The following is a 20,875-nucleotide window of genomic DNA, read 5'->3' on the forward strand; positions in this document are numbered from 1 at the left end:
TTCCACAAAGAAACCAATTTTTTTATTACCTTCTAAGAGTTGTGTAAATGATGCTGGCAGGTTGAAAATAACAAAGGCGACATGAAACTGCTCCCTGCAGGCTGAGGTGCCGGTGCTGCACCCCCCCCCCCCCGGGGCCTAAGACATCACCCAGCACACAGTAGGCCTGCAAATAAGCAGTTAAGGGGAAAATGGTTGGAGGAGATACTGGGAGCAGGTGGGGTTGCTAGGCTTCCCCCAAAGTGAGACAAACTGTCACACAGCTACCTTCATATGAGATGTCAAATCATGCCTTAGTAAAAATTTTTTTAAATGTCCACAAGCCATGATCCCTGATGTGGTTCCAGGCTTTGTAAAAATCTAGAATATTCTTTCTATAAAGCTGTTGAGCCTGTGAGAATGTGGATTCCAACTCCCCGCCCACTGTTCAGGCTGCAGATCAACCTGAACTTCAGCCCCATCCGAAGGGAGGCATTTGCTTTCCAGAAAGCCTTTGGGGCCAAAAACCTTTGGTATCGATGATACATCTTCCTGAGAAATGTTCTGTCCTTTTTTTTAAGCATATTGTCATGACCACTATATCCTGAAGGTATCACTTAGATGTCATGAAATAACAGCCTTTTAAATTCATGTTATGGGCTGGTCCGGCTATTTAATCTTGTTCTTAGATGTAAATGTTCCCAACGCTGTGGAGAGGAAGACAATGGAAGAATATTATTAAAACAGGGCATGAGTCTGATGTCTTTTATCTGCCAGAGACAAGCCAAGACTGGAGATATTTATTGGTTCAGTACTTTGGCAACATGGTATTAATTGTCTTTGAGTGTTTTGATAGGTAGTTAGCGCAAGGGTATTAATGAAAACAGCCCCACTTCATTTTAAAATTAAATACTTGGCCATTGAGCAACAGGAGCTGATAAATGATGGCAATAAATCTGTGATGGAGATTTATGCCCTCGTAACTCAGAGCGGGGCCGTGGGCATGCTCAGATGGGGTGGGGAGATAAGAAACACCAAAAAGTAGCTTCGTCCGGGAGAGCATTTCCCCCAAATTGTTGCTGAGCTCATTAGCGTTAACCTACTACTGGGCTGTCACAGGTCAGTGGATACTTGGCCTCCCAGATGCAGGGGGGCAGGTCCCAGGTCTCCCTGCTGGGCGAGAGGCTTCCTGCTCTGCGAGGAGGCATTTCCTGGGTGCGTGTCCTGACTCTGCCCATGTCCTCCTGATAGGTGGGGAAAAGAGCCTTCATCCACCTGCGCTCCTGAAAAGCAGCTCCTCCCAGGCTGGCCAGGCTGGCACAGCGCTGTTTCCTCAGAGCCGCCCCATTGCTGGGACAATGGGAGACCCAGATGGACATAGCGAGGCGGGAAGGAAATATTTCTTGCACGAGAGTTGTCAGGCTATGGGCTAGGCACCTAATTTACATAATTCCCTTTAATCTCTACAACAATCTTGAGAGGTAGCTCTGATTAACCTATTATTAACTGTTTTAGAGAGGAAGAAGTTGAAACTCATAAAACTGAAGTGACTTGCCCTGGGCTTGTGCTCTGTGCTTACCTGGAGACCAGGTGGCTGGGAGAACATGGGTTTTGAAATCACAGAATCCAAGTTTGAATCCCAGGTACCCCACTCACTAGCTTGGTGATTTTGAGACAATTATTAAAACTTTCTATGCCCATAAATTCTGGGGTTTTCTTTTTTTTTTTTTTTTTTTTTGCTTTTTGTTCTTTGGTCTGTCAATAAGAGATCATCATAGAAATCTTGGGCAGGTTAAATTAATAATAAAATGAAAGTCCACTGGGCTGAGATTGCAAGCTAGGCTTTTCAGATTCAAAAGTTCTTGTATCTAAACCGTAGTCGCTCACGATCTTGGAGAGAAAAAAGAGGCTAGGGCAGGATGCCAGATCCAGTTTCCCAGGAGGCAAGCAGACAACTGGGAGTGAGACCCACTTGTGTGCAATGTAGGGCTCAGGACTTGTGGATGGGTGGAGCTGGAGCAGGGTTATCTCCTGCCAGGGAAGGTCACGGCAAGGTCAGCAGCCAGGCATACTGTGAAGGTGGACCAATGCATACCTGCCATAGAAGAATGACAGAAAAGTACCCCCCAAGAAATTGAGAATGAGGGACGTGAGACTGGCCCCTGAGAGTTAACCTAGATACAGCAGTAGCCTCAACCTAAACCTGAGCAAGTTCAAAGTTCTAACAAATGAGTGTCTGAAATCTCATGGTCTGAGAGAGGAGGAGCCTCTGGAAGGAAGATAAGGGGATAATATAGAGGCAAACTCAGTGGCCATGGGACACCCCAAAGAGCGCTTTCTTTGGGGAGCAGAACGACACTGTCCGCTACCTGAGAATTTGCTGCAGAAAGTCATTAGCAAAAGTCATTTTCATTGGATGTTTTCTAAAGCAAAAGTCATCATACTGCAGAAGGACTGGTGGGGGACCATGACAAGGACCTGGGAAAGGAAGTTCATTTCCAGGCCGTGGGATTAACCGAAGGCTCTCAGCACTAAGGAAGCTCCTGACAGTATGGTTAGGGCATTGGAGACCACTGGAGGCAGAGAACGATTTAGAAGAATAAAAACAACGGTCCAGCTGGAGATCATGGATGCAGCGACCACTGGTGCAAATAGTGAGGATTCAGGAAAACCAATGTGTTTTTGGTTGAAAGCTGAGGATACAGAGGTGCTAAAGAAATGATTCCAGCCCTCAAGAAGTCCCGTGGTGGGAGACAGTGAACAGGCATTTAGGGTATAATGTGGCCAGTGTCTGTTCCCAGAGTAGCCCTGTGGAGAGGCCCTCAGGCCATCAAGCGGTGGTCAAGAAAGGTTCCTGGAGGAGCTAGCACCAGAACTGTGACTTAGAAACAAGTGGCAGCTAATCCGGACAACAGAGGGGACGTCCCTGTCACTGTCCTGCTTCAAATCTTGTTCTGTTTAATAATGTGGTTTATACAATGAACCACATCCATGATTCAGCTCCTACCTCAACCCCCAAGCCCATTTCTCACCACTCTCTGCTTTCCATTTGGGCTGCAGATACATCAATTGCTTGTGGTCATTGACATGGCCAGGCTTTGCTTTTCATTATGCATTTCTGTCTGCCTGAAATCCTCCACCACCCCTTAGGGCAGCTAAATTCTATTCATCCTTTAAGAGCCTTTTTTTTTTTTTAATTGAAGTATAGTTGATTTACAATGTTGTGTTCGTTTCTGGTGTGCAACATAGTGCTTCAGTTAAACATACATACATTCCTTTTCATATTCTTGTTCATTGTAGACTATTAAAAGGTATTGAATACAGTTCCCATGCAGTAAGTCCTTGTTGTTTATATATTTTATATATAGTAGTTTGTATCTGCTAATCCCAAACTCCTAATTAATCCCACCCCACCTCCTTTCCTCTCTGGTAACCATAATTTTGCTTTCTATGTCTGTGAGTCTGTCTCTGTCTTGTAATAAGTTCATTTTTGTCCTTTTTTTTCTTTTTTTTAGATTCCACATGTAAATGATATCATATGGTATTTGTCTTTCTCTTTCTGGCTTACCTCACTTAGTATGACATTCTCCAGGTCCATCCATGTTGCTGCAAATGTCATTACTTCCTTCTTTTTTATAGCTGAGTAGTATTCCATTGTGTGTGTGTATGGGCGCGCATGTGTGTGTGTAAATATATATATATGTGTATATATATATAATATATATATATTATATTATATATAATAACTTCTTTATCCAGTTATGTATCAATAGACATTTAGGTTGCTTCTATGTTTGGCCATTACAAACAGTGCTAAGAGTCTTTTAGGACTCCTTCTCTGCCTCCTCCTTTGATATTAAATGTCCCTCATGGACACCTCTGTGTGTATCTCTGTCACTGTCCTCCCCACCTCATGTTAGATTTCACTTTGTGTTTCTCCCTCACTGGACAGTGCACTAGTTGATGTCAGGGATTATGTACTGTTTTTTATCTTCAAAGTACCCAGCAGTTAGCTATTGCTTTATAAATATATTTTGTAATAAGTAGTTACTGAAAGGTAGGCAGACAAATTTAAATGAAGTACTTCTTTTTTCCTGAGGCTTGCCAGATAAACATAGGTCACCAGTTAAATTGGAATTTGAATTCAAATTGGAATTTCAGATAAGCAGTGAAAAATTTTCTTGGTGTAAGTATGCCCCAAATATTACATGGGACATACTTTATACTAAGTAGCATGTGTCTCAAAAATTTCATAGGACATGCTTATACTAAAAGTGTATTCATTATTTATCTGAAATTCAAATTGAACTGGGCATTCTGTTATTTGCTAAACCAGGTGGCCCTATTTCTCCCATTAAGTTTAGAAAAAGGTCAAAAAATGTGAGCAGGAGCATTCTGAAGTGGCCAGTGGAAAAGTGTTCAACCTGGTGCGGAATTTGGCAAAATATTTTCAAATATACTTAGAAATTTGTACAAAGTTACTGGGAATTAAATCCAGTATTTTCAATGACCCAAAGTTGGAAACAACTTAAATGGACACCAGCAAGGGCATTGGTAAAATGAAATAGAGTTTTCTGTGCAATGTGACATCAAGATTAAGAGCACAGGATCTGGAGTCAAATACCTGGGTTCAAATCCAGGTTAGTTGCACAGGATACTGGTTGTGAGACTCTGAGGAAGGTTAGTTAACTTTTCTGTTCCTCAGTTTCCACATTTGTCGATTAGGAACACGACAAATGCCTGCCATTGGGTTTCGGGAAGATGAAAGGATTTAATACAAGTGCAGCCCTACAACGGGGCCTGGCAGAGAATAAGGCTCAAATAAAGATCGGTATCATCGTCACCACCACCGTCCTAATTGAAGAATACTATGGTGCCGTTGAAAATGACCTTCTAGATTCACGTTTATTCATGTGAAAAGATGCTCCCATTTAATAACAAGGGAGGAAAAATAATCAAAGCAGCGTATATACAGCACCCATTTAGCAAATCATTTTTGAGCACATCTCTCCGTTAAGCCCACCGTTAGAAGTCAGCAGCTGCAGACACAGTAAGGAGCGAAGCAGAAAAGACCCCTCCCCTCATGCAACTGGAGGATCATGAACAGACCTTACAGAAAATATACACCAATTAAAATATAACTGACATTCAGATGAGAGCAATAGAGGGAAATGAAGAGGCGCATACGATAGGAAAGACCTAATCATCAAGGGCTACTTCACCTGAAACCTGAAGGTTGCGTGGCGTTAGCCAGGCCAGAGCTGGAAGAATGTTTTACGCAAAGGAAACAGAGTGTGAAGCTGTGAAAATAGGGAAATCCAGATGAGTTTAAGAAACCTTGAACAAGGTCCATGTGGTTGGAGCCTAGGGGATGGGCGGGAGAGCAGAGCAAGGTGAAACTGGAGGGATAAGTCAGGGTTTGATCATATTCAGCTTTGTGAAATAGCTAGAGTCGAATTAAGCAGGGCTGAGTAGTGGGGTCTATATCCTAAGGTCCTCCAGTGCAGTCTCACCAGCTGTCATTTTTGTTTTACTTGCTTGAGATTCTGAGCTCTGTGTATTGAAGAAGAACAAAGCTGAAGAACTGATACTGGTGGACTTCAGGACTTACTATAAAGCTACGGTAATCAAGACAGTGTGGTATTGATGGAAGAAAAGACAAATAGATCCATGAAAGAGAACAGAGAGCCCAGAAATAGACCCACACAAATACAGTCAACACACCTTTGACAAAGGAGCAAAGACAGTACAATGGAGCAAAGATAGTTTATTCAACAAATGGTGGTGTAACAACTGGATATCCACGGGCAAAAAAGTGAATCTCTACACACACCTTACTCCCTTCACAAAAATTAACACAAAGTGAATCATAAACCTAAACACAAAACACAAAACTACAAAACTCCTAGAAGATAACACAGGAGAAAACCTAGACAACCTTGGCATTGGTGATGACTTTTTAGATACAACACCAAAAGCATGATCCATGAAAGAAATAATTGATAAGCTGGACTTCATTAAAATTAAATACTTCTGCTCTGCAAAAGACAATGTCAAAAGAATAAGAAAGCAAGCAACAGACGGGAGAAAATATTTGCAAAAGACACGTCTGATAAAAGATTCAGAGCTCTGGGTTGGAAGATCTCAGTGGCTTAATTAAAGCCACATATCTCTAGGGAGGGAACAGGATGGATTCTCCCTTCAGCTCCCACCTCTGCCGTTGAAAAGCTACTGAGTGGTGTCTGTTGCCCTGGTTTCCTCCCACGCCCACTGAATCCAGAGACCCCATGTGAACTACAGCTTCCATCCATATCTCTAGCCTCCAGGGAGCAGTGGCTATGGTGAAGACGCTGGTGTTCCCCTCAGAGAGGTATTTCTCAAGACTTTGGCAAAGGGGATGTCCACTGAGCTCTCCTGGGAAACATAGTTAGGGAGTGAGAGGCTCAGTTGCACATGATAAATTCACTCTAGCATTCCTATCTCTCAGAGTCTTTGGATTCTTTCCTTGACTTGGTATCAAAGAATTTATGACATCTCAACTCTGTTTAGTGTTGGCCACCATTAAGTCCAGATTTCTGTCAACCGACTGCACAAACAATGGTGTCTACTCCCAGCTGTTCGAACTTGCAACAAAATCTGGAGTCTCGGCTAAGTGCATCCATGTCAATGAGTTCAACTTGGTCTAAAATTATGTTCATCTCTCCTTAGTCAAGAGCCTAGAGAATTCATTCCCACACACATTCCCCAGATCTTTGAAGGTGTAAATTAGCAAAGTATCGCATGTTGCTTGTTATATACCTTCTACTTGCAGGTTTGACTTTTTACTACCCACCTCCCCATGAGTCTTCTAGATCTGATCCTAAAGACGAGGGAGGGTTGCTCTAATGCAGATCATAAAAAGAGACTTCTTCTATCAGTTAACTCTTTTGAGTGAGGGAGTTATAGTATCTTTGAGCAAAAAACAGAGTCAGCAGTCAAAGGAGAAGGGCTGCTTTGGCTGGCAGGGGACAGTGAGTGAGTTCTCTGAGCCGTCTCTAGACCCCCACCATTCCATGTTTTATCCTATCCGTGCCTTAACTTTCCCCTGAGAAGTGTGACAAGGCTGAGAACTCAACTGATGTAATTCTACAAACCTCAGAGTCTTGCTTTGAATTTGTATTCCATTCTTTCAGCTGTGTGGCTTTTAGTGGTTGGACATTCATTCATTTACTGCCGTAGTAAGTTCCTGGGTGTTACTGTATGTTTTAAATCGAGAATTTGGGGAGTTTAAACTTATTTTCTTTGAATAAACTAGACATGGCCAGTAAAAGCAGTCACTTTATCCTATAGTCCTTGATCTCCTTCTGCCTTGTAAACTGTCCCAGGATGGCAGCCTTGACCTTGCTTCTCATGAGACCTTTGTACAAATGACCACAGGTGATAATTAAGAAATTCTCCTGCCATGAACCATGGGCTTCCAGATTCATTTCTCTGAACCCTAAAAAGATGACCGCTGTCATCACCTCCCCAGTAAGGCAATATAATTAATTCCAGATTTCTACCTTCAAGCCCTTCTGACTTGAAGCCCCTGCTGCATACTCCTTGGGACTAATTTTTGTACTGGGAAATTGCGAAGGACAGAAACACAGTCTAACTTTCATAAAATAAGAATTCTTTGGAAGTTGGGTAACTCACAGGTTTGGAAAATTGTCAGGAACCAAGCAAGGCAAGGCAGCAGGAAAAACTGGCTGGGATGTAGCCACCACCAGTAACAAACAGAGCCATCCTGTGGCTGGTCTCATCAGCCCTCTGTCTTTGCTTCACTCACTCAGAAGTCAAACTTCTGGGTAGAAGCATTCAATTCATTCAATTAGTGACCAAAAGTCATGTGCCCTCACTCTAGCAAGGGAGGGGTTGGTGGAGAGCTGGAATGGTTCCCCTTAAGGCTTCCACCAGAATCCCAGAAAGGGGTTTGGTTTGGGGAAGCCAAAAAGTGACAAATGACAAGGACTGTGGGATGGTGTTCCTTTCATCATGTTGGCCGAGGGGAATAATGACTGATCCGTGGTCATTATTCACATCCATTGGCTCACTGAGCTGTTGCCGCTTCTACATGGTCTTTTGTCACAAGCCCACGCAGGTCACCATGGAATCTACCTCCTCCCACCGGCGAGAGCTCTGTGCCACATCTTTCTCTCTGTGTGCTTGGGAAACCCCTTCACCCACTACCGTGCTGTGCAACGGGAAGGTCTGCGGGACCATGGCGGAGCTGTTTCCCTGGACAATTCCCACGGCTGTTTCAAGGCTGGTCTATTTCCCCCTTTCACAGACTCCCCTCACAGAAGGGAAGACAGTTCTTGACTCCCTCAAACCTGTCTGGAATTTCTGTGCTCTCCTCTCACCCGGAGCTTGACCTAAGGTGGGGAGTGGGAGGCAGGCACCCCACTGTGTCTAGACTCTCCGTGTTTTTCCTGTGAATTGTTTACCTTCCCCACGCAGGAGAATCTTTTTGTTGTTGGTGGTGTTCTTTTGTCCTGAAGGTGGGAAGGTCTGGATTTCTATTTCTAAATTCCTAAATCTATTATTTATGCCCTGACTTTCCTTTGTTCTCTGCATTCTACTTGGCTAACCCGCTTCCAAGGCATAAAACATAGAATACACAAGCTGTTCGCCAAATCAGGGGAAGGTTTATAAGATAACAGAAAATACTGAGTAGGAAAAAAAGTTAAAATATAATAAATAAGTGAAAAGAATATAGAATATTATCCTGCAAACTTACTGTTTTTGCATATCTACATTTTACATTTTTTTAATTAATTAAATTAGATTCCAGTGTAACTTAAAACCAAACTGGTTGCCTTATGAGATAGTGCGATCTCCATCAATGGAGGTGTTCAGACCTGGTGGAGATAGGATGACCATCTGTTAGGAATGTAGTAAAAGGAACTTCTCCATTAGTGGGAGGTAGGATGAACTGATGTCCAAGGTTTATTCTGAAGTTAATATTTTATGCTTTAATTTATTTCTTATTACATTTCTTATTTGTTCCACAGATTCTGACATCTTAACAAGACTATTTTGAGGTCCCTACTAATTATAAGGACTTAAAATGGCCTCCCTGGTTTCTAATAAATCAATCAACATTTTTAATAGACCTTGTTCTGAGTGCCCAGGATTGGCTATTTCCAATCCCGTTGGTTCTGTTGGCTTTGGTACAACTCTTTCTGTTACAATAGCTTTATTGTTCTTTTCCGTTTCTTCTGGCTTTTTCTCCATAAATCTTCTATGAAGTGGATGTCTGCTTATTTTTCCTGCGTAAAGAGGAGAAAGTATTGCTTGAACCAAGTTTGGGGAAAGCATCTTTTAAAACATCGAAGAAGCCCGAGACTTGAAGCAAAGGAACATGTATTTCAGTTGTAGACATGGCTCTTTCTGGCCAAGTTATTCAACCTCTCTGAGCCTCAGTTTGTTATGTGGAAGGTGAAGATGGTCCCTACTGTAACAACGCAATCAAAGTTAAGCAAAAATGACATGTCAGGTGTGAGATGATCGGGAAGTTGCACTATCATGGCTCCATCTGCTTTTCTCTGCCATTCCTTCCACTCTGCCTTCGTCTTGGGTCAACTCTCCTCCTTCCCCTCCCTCCCCTGGCTGCCTCCCCTGGTGGTAGCAAGAAAGACAGCAGCGTTTTCAGGCTTCTCCTTCACATACTGCACGCTCCAAAGAAGAAGACTCCCGTTGCTGCTGTCGATGAAAGAGGAAAATTCTTTCCTGGAAGTCCCGGCCGCTGTCTCCTTATGTATCCCACACAAACTGGGTCATGTGTCCATCCTGACAGATCCTTGTGGCCCAGAGTGGGCTGAACTGAACAACTTAAGCCGATCGGAGTCCCCCTCTGGAGATGAGATGGAAGCCACCCCCTCCAGAGACAGGAGCTCAACCCAGGAAGGAGCCATCCTCCAAACGAAGATCCGAGTGCGATTTCAGGGAGAAGATGGAAAAATGGAGGCTGAGGACGCATCTGCCAAAATGGCCCTCTTCCTGTACAGCTCTCAAGGTAATACGAAAGTCACATGAGACTGTGAAAGCAGCAGTGCCTTATACCTGTAGAAGTGCCCGACTCCAACAGGTAAAGTGGCATCAAGGGACTGATTCGGTTTCTGATCCTTGCCTACCACTTCGGACAATTTACACAACTCCTTTGAGACCTAGTTTCCCCATCTGTAGAATGGGGGTGCCACCTAATAATGGGACATGCTCACAAATATTCATTTATTATAAATTGTTTTTAATTGCATCCACACAAGAATTGAGTCAGCTGTTCTAAAACCAGGTTGGGCTAGTGAATTTGGAGGTCCTGTTGGCAACCTTAAGAAAACCACCCCTGGGCACATCGGTATGTTTCAAGTAACCATGGTGCTGAGATTCCAGAGGGCAAGAATGCTTTGTGAACCAAATTTTTAGTAACATATAGAAAATCATATTCATGTGTGCATAAGTCATCATGCCCTGAACCCCTAATCTCCATATCTCTGATGCAGAAGAATTAATCTTAGAAGGAATAACTGACAGCCCATTGCTCCAGGCTGCAGAGAAAAATGAAAATGTCCTCTGCCAATGGGATTCATATTACAATACTTCTGCACGTTCTGTGCGATCCAGTCTTGTTTGAATGAACGGAACGTGGTCAACTGTTCTGTTGGAAGATATACATATTTTTTCCTTTTTGTATCACTCAGAATTGTTAGAAGCTAAAAAGAGGCCAATTTCTTGCTAACACAATCTTATCTATGAACCAGGCATTTCTAGGGAGGCAGCATGGCTCAATGAGATTTTTGTCAGATGGTCCTGTTACCAAATTCTTTTTTTTTTAATTTTTATTTTTAATGGAACTATAGTCAGTTTACAATGTTGTGTCAATTTCTGGTGTCCAGCATGTTTCAGTCATACATATACATACATATATTCGTTTTCATATTCTTTTTCATTCATTCATATTCATTTCACTACTGAATATAGTCCCCTGTGCTATACACAAGAAACTAGTTTTTTTAATCTGTTTTATATATAATAGTTAGTATCTGCAAATCTTGAACCCCCAATTTATCTCTTCCTGCTCCCCTTCCCCTTTCTGTTACCAAATTCTGACTCAACTATTTTCTTAAACTCTGCAAGCTTCAGTGTTCTCATTAGGGAAGCTGGGGTGATGACAGCATTTACCTCACTGTAAGAGATCAATGAGATTATGCATGTTAAATGCATAAAAGAGAACCTAACACTTAATACATGTTAGCCTTCCTATTTTGGGATTTCTGAGAAAGAAGAAATGTACTTGTATTGGGAAAAGTGCAGTAGGTTGATGCTTATTCTGATTTTAGGCCCATCGTGGCTGGTATGTTCCAACATATGAGAGTCTGAGACTAACAGTACAGATGGGGCCCCCTGAATCAAGGCTAACCCCCATCCTTTCCTCCCTCCAACTCAACCTTGCACTGTGAGGAGTCTTGTGCACCAGCCTGGACAGCCCAACCTGAATGTCCAAACTCTGTCTACACTCCCACCCAAATGCAAAGAGTAGCCCCTTATTCTACCCTCTCAAAATCAGGAGTATATATACCCGTGACAAAGTCTGCCATCGCCACTGGGAGATGGACAGGTGAAGAGACTCTACAAACCAAGAAAGCAGATTGGAGCCATTTGGGCAGGAATTCCAAGGAACCTAGTACTAACAGCATGGACTATAAGGGAGCAGGGAGACGTTGGGTAGCATGTTCCCTTAGCCCCATGGACATTAAATCTACAAGGAGGGGACAGCTCTAGGAGGGCCAAGGAGTGGGATCTCTAGAGCATAGGGCCCAGGAAAAGAACCTGGGTCTGAGAGTGGTGCTGATTTCATCTGTTAGAAATGTATTCTTTAGAAATGAGTGCCCAGGGCTAGATGCTTTTTCTTTTCTTTTCTTTTCTTTTTTTCTTGATAAGCACCTTATTGAGATAGAATTCACACACTATGCAATTTACCCATTTAAAGCACACAATTTAATTGTTTAAAGTGTAAGTGCAGAGTTAGGCAACCTCAGCTGACTTCTGTTTCGGGGGGAGGGTGGAATCCACTCTCATGCCACTCAGCACATGGGGCCCGGGGGGAGCATGAGAACGGGAGACTAGAATTGGCTCTTTCTTAGAGGGTCTGTCTTCCCCATAGCCTCTCGTAAGATATGATGCTGCACTGAGTTTGATTCTAATATTTAAAGATGTGAATTTCTGGTACCATATGGCCTCAAAGTGCAAACCAATATTCTCATGATAGTTCAATTAAGAAATAATGATTTTTTTCCTCAAACAGAATGAAAAATTGACCACCATGGACTTACTAAGAGATGGTATGTCAACCTCCGTAATAGTATTTTCCTAGGGGATTTTCAAGGGAAATTTTGACTACCTGAAATTTCTGTCTTATACACATACCTAATCTACTCCTGAAGATGTAAATTCACTCTATACGGGGGCACAAAAGCATCATTTCACTTGGTCCAGGGCTATTAGATGACCTCAGAGTCCCATAAGCACTGCCTGCCTGCACTCGACATCAGCCCCATCAGGGCGGTCGTTTTTTTAGTTAAAAAAAAAAACAAAAAAAAAAAAACAGAAAAAACCCTGGCACCTCCAGGTTTACATTCAACTATCCTTCACTATAATGCATTTGAATAGTGAAGAATACTGGTTTATCCAAATCAGTTTGGTCCCCAAATTTCCAACAGCATGTAGTCAGAGTTTGGATAGCAAAAAAATTATCCTAAAATTTGTCTGAATTGAGCAGGAACACCCTAGTGTCCTGATAGCAAGAGTTTGGGTAGTGGAGATATAGCCACATGTTTATTTAAGATTATATTCGTGTAATTCTATACCGATACATGGATATTATCAAAATCATACAAAACTCATCATTTTTAATAGATGAAATAAAAATAAATGCAAATAGCAGTTCCAATGACTGTGCTAGTTTTCTGGGAAGTGTGTCCCCACTTTGGAGATCACTCCAACTGGTCAAGAACCAGCGTGTCCTCGGTCACCATGCAGAATGGCCATAAAACCGCCCGATCTATTTCACTGGTTTTCAGAATAATTCTCTGCTCTCTTATATATTCACAGCTATTACCATGCCTCATGCTTGGGGTGACTGCCTTTTCTTCCTGGAGCCTCATTTTATCACTTTATAAGTTTTGATGGTATTAGCAAATTTGTAATAGCTTCTCTCTCCTCTGTTTCACAGTAGATCAAACATTAGCGTTAAATGGGCAGTTTCTGATTTCTCCTTAAAATAGAATCCTAATTGTGTTTAAAACTACCTTCTCCCTGGGTGAGTTTCTCAATAATAATTGCCAAAATGCTGGAAAGTTTCTGTCCTTCAAGAAGTGACAAGCTCAGTTTGGTCTCCTCCTGCCTCATACTGAATTCCAGATAAGCGTCTGGCCTTTGCTGACCCAAGAGAGGCAAGCAGGGACTTCACCCAGGAACGACAGCGGCCAACATATTTGAGACTTTCAATTCAGTCTGATCAACATTTCTGAAACCTTACCATGAGCTTGGTGTCCCTGTTCGTATTAGTATTGGGTTAGGGGAAAGCATTATGTATGTGAAAAATGGCTAATATATAAGAACCAGGTCTTCAGAAAATATTCAGATTTTTCACTTCCTCTTCGTATCCAGCCATCAGTGAGAGGAAAATTAGCTAGTCTATTATAGTGGTCTTCAAATGTATTTGAGCAGCACAAGGTCTTTAAAATTGTATTTGGAACCATCATGTTTGAAAGAGAGGAGAATATTCTGGTTAATTTAGAGGCAGGAGCTCCAGGTCCCACTTACCTGCTCCCTCCTCACCCTTATTCTTTTCTTTGCAGAAAACAGAAGAAGAGTGGAGGATGGTGGGGTGGTGGTTGGTGGAGGTTGCGGGGGTGGTGGAGATTGAAACACATGGACTAAAATCTCTGCTGTGTAAGAAATGATATGCATTTGTGACTTTGAAATGGGTACTCAACCCCTCTTTGCCTCTGTTGGCTTGTTTTAAAGAGCGAACCAATAATATTTACTTCCTGGAATGATTATGAGCCTCAGAGGAAAAGTTTGGCCCCTTGCTTTGCTTCAGTCGCTCTGCTGCAAGCAAGACCTGGTTTCCTGAGTAAGAATAGGACAGCCATTACAATCGCTCTCAACCCAAGCCAAGGTACACAGGTGAGAAGGAAATCCTGCCTGAGGCTCCTTCTAAGCAGCAACACCAACGGGTCAAAACACAGCCTGAAAACTTGGATGTGCAGCCATAAGATTTATGATCCACACTGACTTCTTCCCATCAGGAAGAGAAACCACAGGTCACAGTAACCCAGATGTTCTCCATAAGGTTTTCCTGACTAGTCCACTTTCTCCTTAATGTATTAATAACTTACTTTGTTTCTAGTAAGTACATTTTATGTCTCTCCCTCCTTCCGTAACAGAGTCCTTCTCCAGATTCTCCTTCTGATCGGTACTGCCCCACTCCATGGAAATGATTGTGAAAAGGCTTTGAGATGATCACACACTGTTCACATGTGAGTTACCATTGCTGTATCTTTTGTACAAGTTTATGCACTTCATGCCTTCTAACATCCATTAATCATTGTCTTAGATCAGCTTTGCTTTTCGTTTGTTTTCTTTCAAACATAGCTGACCTCCACCTCATCCATTCCTCTGTAGCCCTTGAAACCGGAATCTAAGACAGACCTACACCTGGTGCCTCTGCAAGGAGAACTTGGCTTTCATTGCTCTTTTTCTTCTTTACCAGCTAGTTTTGTTTTCCTGGAGTAGAGGCAAAATTCCACACCAGATACGCTGCTGCCTGGGATTCATTTCATTACCAGGCCATCCATCGCTTGGAACCATCAATTACACTTGGAATCGTCAATGACTGGTGGCATGGAGATTATGAGGGTGGTGGGCATTCCAGGCCCGGACTCATTTCATGGCCCCCTCTTCTCTCCACCTTCCTCTTCATTCTGGGTTTCAAAATCTGTGTTGTTTTGGGAAGGGGATAATGGTCAGGATCCTGACTGGGCCTGTTGTAAGAGCAGCCAAGGGGAGGTCGAACCTGTGAACAGGTAGTGTAGGCAGCTAGAGGCCAGACTGTAGGTCTCTCTTCAACCTAGGGAACCTTGGGCTACACAGCTGTGAGGTGTGGGCAAAGGGAGGTGAATGCCGCAGGCTGTGCAATGCTCGGGCCTGACACCTCCACCCCTCCGGCATCAGAGGCATTTGCCAACAGCCCCACCCTTCTCTGGAAAGGATGACTGTGGAAGGAAACACAAATAATGGAGGTTGTTTCCGTTCAGAGACAACACAAACCAGGGTTCTCTTTTAGGCAGTAAGTCTTATCAACAATGGCTTCCCTAAGTGCCTCCAAAGTGTCTATCCATTAGGGCCCAGGGAGGCGCTTTGATTCTCCCTCGGAGGGGAGAGCAGTTTAATAAATCACCAGGTGGATGGAGCATCTAAATTCAATAATTGTGAAGTGCAGATAAATCATGGCTGTCAATGCCGACTTAGACTTTATTCATTCCAAATAGTGAAATTCAAAGAGCAATACTTCTATCCAGTATCCAGACACACACGGCTCACAGCCCCAGCCTCTGGGCTCGAATGTCTTCCCAGAGTTGGGCCTCATTCCTGGCTGTCTGTCGGGAAGTGGGGAAGGAGGAGAGAGGTTGAATTACAGCCAGAGAGATGACCCACTCGAGTGACAGAGAGATCGTGGAAGCCCAAAGTGAATAATTCATTGTCCGGTCGGCTGTGTGTCAGGTTTCATCCCTGGAGCTGCTGATGGAAAGGAGATCAGGCTCTGGCATCTTACTCCAGCTGCACCACTGGGCCTTCCAACAGATTATCTGTGGTTGATTTGCTTACCAGCAAGGTGAGGGCGTGACACAATGGTACATGATAGCAGCTGGAAGTTTCGTAGATTCAAGCTGAGGCAAGAATGGGAGGCTCATTCCATGTCCTCCCCCAGATTCTTTCCCATAAAATATGGGGCATTTCTCACCCCTCCATTCAACTCTAAGTAAGTTTCATGTAAAATGCAAGAAAGTGTAACCCTGATATTTATAAACATGCCAACTTGCAAATGGTTGGATAGGTGTTTGAATTATTGATTGTTAACTATTTAAGCTGAATTCCTCATCCATCAGTTCTTGTGAGAAGCCAGGGGACAGATTTACGATACTAGAGTTTTTCTGGTTAGTTGGCACTTGGCATCTCCATTAATTATGGCCCACATGGTACGGTCTGTAGTGCTCATTGCAGCGCTCCAAGTCAGTGTCTCTGTTATCCCTTTTAAAGGGGGTTCGTGCAACAAGAGCGGCTGACATGAAAAAGAACGGGAATAGGCCGTCGTCTGAGGTTTTGGGGGCTTGACTGCATCTCTGGCTGCAGCGCAGTTGAAAGAGCAACTTTTTAGAGGCAGACAGACCCGGGCTTCAGTTCTCACTTTGATTCTGGGACCCTGAACAATGTACTTCATTCCTCAGAATCTCAATTTCTTTATCTAAATAAAAGGGAATAATCATAACCAACTGGATATAAATATATTCATGTATATACACATGTGTGTAGATAGATAGATGGTTAGATAAGGTGCAGTATAATGCCTATGAAATAATAATAAACAGCCATAATTCTGAAGCAATAAAACACAAGCTATGGGAGGGAAGAGATCTTAGTCTGGTTTATTCACTGTTAATCCCCATTGCCTAGAATAGTGCCCGATACAGAGAAGAAACGTAATAAATATTTGTTGAACTAATAAATGAGCATGTTCCACATCTCAGACACTGAGCCCTATGCCATTGCATCTTACGAGAACCCTAAACGGCAGGTTTTACCAATTTTTGAGATGAGGTCACTGCGGCTCTGAGAGGTTAAGCAATTTTCCTGATGTTACCCAGCTAGTAGATGCCCAGTGAATGGCAGTTTCTAGTCGCTCTTCTCCTGCTCTCACTGAAAGTTGCAGTAAGTCTTGAGATCCGGCTCTACTAATGTTTATGGGCCCCGTGGCCGTGTGATCACATGTAGAAAGGCACACGCTGTCTCAAGGAGGCTCTCAGTCATCCCCACAAGAGGGAGAAGTCGTCAGAGACTTCTTTCCCCTTTGAGTTTCACAGATGAAGGCTCAAAACTGAGCAGACTCCCCCCAAACCAGCACAGGCTGCAGGAGAGAAGATGGGTGCCAATTAGTGATGCTTGGGGGAATCTCCAAGGATGGGACAAAGGTGAGAGCCCAGCAAGGGAAGGGCACTGAGGTGTCCAGGGAAGGGAAGCCCTTCTTCCTTCTGTAGGCCAAGTCCATGACTCCAACTCCAACTCCGTCCTCGCTTTCCTGAAGGACATCACTCAGCCGGCAGGGAGATGAGGAGCTGCTTTTGGACAATCCTGTTTGCCAGCTGGATCCATGAGAGGGATCTGGGGAGAGGCTCCTGCCTTTCCTGATAGATGTTGGGATGGAGTGTGTGTGTGTGTGTGTGTGTTTGGCGTGGAAACCATGAAGGCAAGGCCTGCACTTCTTATTGTACCCCCGCACGTGGCACAATGTCCAGCACATGGCAGACAGGCAGCAGCTCTTCACTGAATAGATGGGTTCTGGTCCTGCCCCCAGCCGGTATAGTTACTATGAATTACGTGCCCTCCGTCAGCCAGGCATTGTGCTCCTTCCCCTGAGAAATAGCACCAGCCTTGCTTTATAAATGAGGAAACTGAGACTCTGGAAGTTTAAGTAACAGTCCAATGGTTACGTGGCTGGTGAGTACTATGGGCCAGGGTTCAAACCTTGACTCTCAGACTCCAGCTTGTACCCTTTGTAACAACTGTGCTGCCTCCAACACAGCTGCCTCCTAGCAAACATCCAGCTACGCCTGATCCAGGCTTTCTCAACCACAGCGCCACTGACGTTTGCAGCCAGACAGTTCTTTCTTGTGGGAAACTGTCCGGTGAATTGTAGGGTGTTGAGTAACACTCTTGACCTTTATTCAATGAAGCCACTGGTCTCTCCCCACAATAAAAATGTCTCTGGACATTGTCAAGTTTCTCAAGGGGTGGGAGGCAAGATCTCCCCCAGTTGAGAACACTGAAACCCTTCTGACTCTTCCCTGCCCCTCCATCATGAATTGTGGAGAAGCCAGTCCCTTGAGACACCAAACCTCATATATCCAGATGCCTCCTGGACATTTCCATTTGAAAGTCCTGCTGCCCCTCATTCCTAAAACTGAGTTCATACCCTCTCCTAGCCCGCATGCTTATCTTTCTGAGTCTCTGGCCTCTGTGAATGTCACCCCATTTACCAGTTGCCCAAGATGGAAATTGGAGAGTCATCTTATCCTTTCACATCTTCACCATCAGCCACCAGTCAGCCCCGAGTCCTGGCTGTTTTACCTCTTTGCAGCTCTTGAATCTGTCCATCTCCCTCTGATGCCACCGCCACCCACCATCATCTCTCACCCAGCCTCCTAATGGGTCTCCCTGAGCCCAGATTTTACAGATATTCCTGTATCTCTAACTCTCTTCTCCGTAGCACAGCCAAAGGGTGTTTCCCCCCAAATGTAGATCTGACACTGACATTCAGTCGTTGGTGCTAAGTCTCCTCAGGATGAGTCGAAGGCTCCTAGCATGGATTGTAAGGTCCTTGACGACTTCTCCACTCCAAGCTTGCCCCCTTTGTCCTTTGTACTCCGCGCTCTGGCTATATGGAGCTCTTCCATTGTGCCAGGCTTCCTAGAGGCTCAAGGAGCAGGATACACAGGAGAAGGCTCCACTTTCTTCTACCCTGCTGCCTCCTTTCTTGGGGACTGCCGCATGGCCACCCCTTTCTCTATACCTGGCTTGTACCTCAGTTCGGATAAGACAGGGTAGTAATTCAAGTAAACATCCAGAAAGGACTGACTCTTTCAGTATAATGAAGCCCAGGAGGTATGGCAAGAGAGCTAAGTTGGACAGTAGGGCAGGATGCAAGGTTCAGGAGAGCTAAGGGGAGGGGGGCCGGGTTGCAATAAGAAGTAGGGTGATCGAAGTGGGTTCAGAGTAGGTCTCTCTGAGAAAGTGCAGTCTGAGAAAGAGTTGGCGAGGGTAAGGGAGTGAGCCGTGCCCATACAAGGGGAAAGCCTTCCACACAGAACAGCACTCAAGCAAAGGCCATACTATGTAATTGCACCGTGCTGTCTGAGGTACATGAGCGAGTGGAGACTAGGAGATGTCAGGTGGTACTGGATCCCCTGTGCCCGGCACAGAGCTGTTGTCCAGTAAATATCTAGGTGACCTTACCTGGCTGCTTGTGACAGCTTTCGGTGTACATCTGCAAGCAAACTTTTTCTCCAGAAGAATGGACAGGAGTAGGTTAATGGTGACCTTCTCTCTGACTTTCTATTGTCTCATCTATGAAATAAGGAGGTTGGGCTATCCTGCTCCAAAATGCCATCACAACAGGAAAGGGAGAGAATCATTTCTATCCTGCCTATACCACAGGGTCATTGAGATATTCCTTGACGGGTTGGGGGAGGGGAGAGAGAGCTGAGGCCCATTAGAAAACTTGGGCTTCTCTACCAATGAACTTATCCTTTCTGAACCTAAACTTCTTCATCTGTAGAACGGGAGTCCCAACTACCATCCCACTTACCTTCTGAGTCAGTGTGAGCTTCTGGTACAGTAACACATGTATCATACACAGAAGGTCTATAAATCATGAAACAGTATGTAGGGTTATTATTATCTGAAGGCCAAAATGAAATCCAGTTGTGAGCCTTCCAGTCTAGGGAGCACCTCCTAGCAACTCAGAGTGAGCTGGGAGGTCTTGGGCATGTCCCTTCTCTAGTTGCTGAATGACATCCTTTCTCTGAGAACTGTCCCCCTCCCCATCACGGGGAAGGAGTCACATTTCTAGCACACGCCTGAGCCTTCTCAGCCTTGGTTGATTTGGTGACTGACCCAAGCTGAGCCGGTAAGATTCCCTCTATGCAGAAAATACACCTGCAAGACAGAAGCTGGGGCTGGGCTAGGAGCGGTCACTGGTAGACTTCTAGAACAAACGGCGTTCACCTCCTGCTCTTGCAGCCCCCTGGCTCTCCCCTGCCGAAGGCCTAGTGTTTCAACTTTGCTTTCAATTCCATGAGATACTAATAAATCCCTCCCCAGAGGCCTTTTTCACTTGAAGTCAGTTTCAGGTGGGCTCTGTGGCTTGCAGTCGAAAGAGTTTCAACCAGCTCCGAGCCAGCCGTGTTGGTCTTCCAGGGATTTCTCACGGCTGCACTCAGAACTGCAGTGTGAAGAACCTCCCTGACTTCTCGAAACTTGCTTTGAAATTTAAGACAACCTTTTCCAGACTGTGTGCCATAGAATACCAGTTCCATGAAGTGAATAGTATTACACGGACAGTGGGTTGGTTCCAAGTGAAAATCAATTTAAGAACAGCCAGTAAAGCAAGTTATAACAATAGGCCCCATTTATTGAGGGCTTGCTAGACGCTGTTCTGGGCGCTTTACGTATGCTAACTTGTTCAATTCTCACGACAACGCTTTGAGATATGTACCATTTATTTGGGCCATTTTATAAATGAGAAAACTAAGGCACTAAGAATTTTTAAAAACTTGTGTGAATTCACACAGCTGGTAAAGGGTGGAGCTGGGTTTTGAAGCCCTGCGTCTGAGTCTAATAGAACTTTCCAAATGAGAGGAAGTATGCTCTATCTGGGCTGTTTAAATGGTAGATCCTAGACACATGTGGCTGTTGAAATGTGGCTGGTGGGACTGAGGAAGTAAATTTTAAATTTTATGTAAATTTAATTAATTTAACTTTAGGTACCCACATGTACTAATGACAACTGGATTGGACCATGCAGGTTTAGACCGTGTAC

Source organism: Camelus ferus, chromosome 13 (genome assembly GCF_009834535.1).
Source record: "Camelus ferus isolate YT-003-E chromosome 13, BCGSAC_Cfer_1.0, whole genome shotgun sequence".
NCBI classification, from domain to species: domain Eukaryota; kingdom Metazoa; phylum Chordata; class Mammalia; order Artiodactyla; family Camelidae; genus Camelus; species Camelus ferus.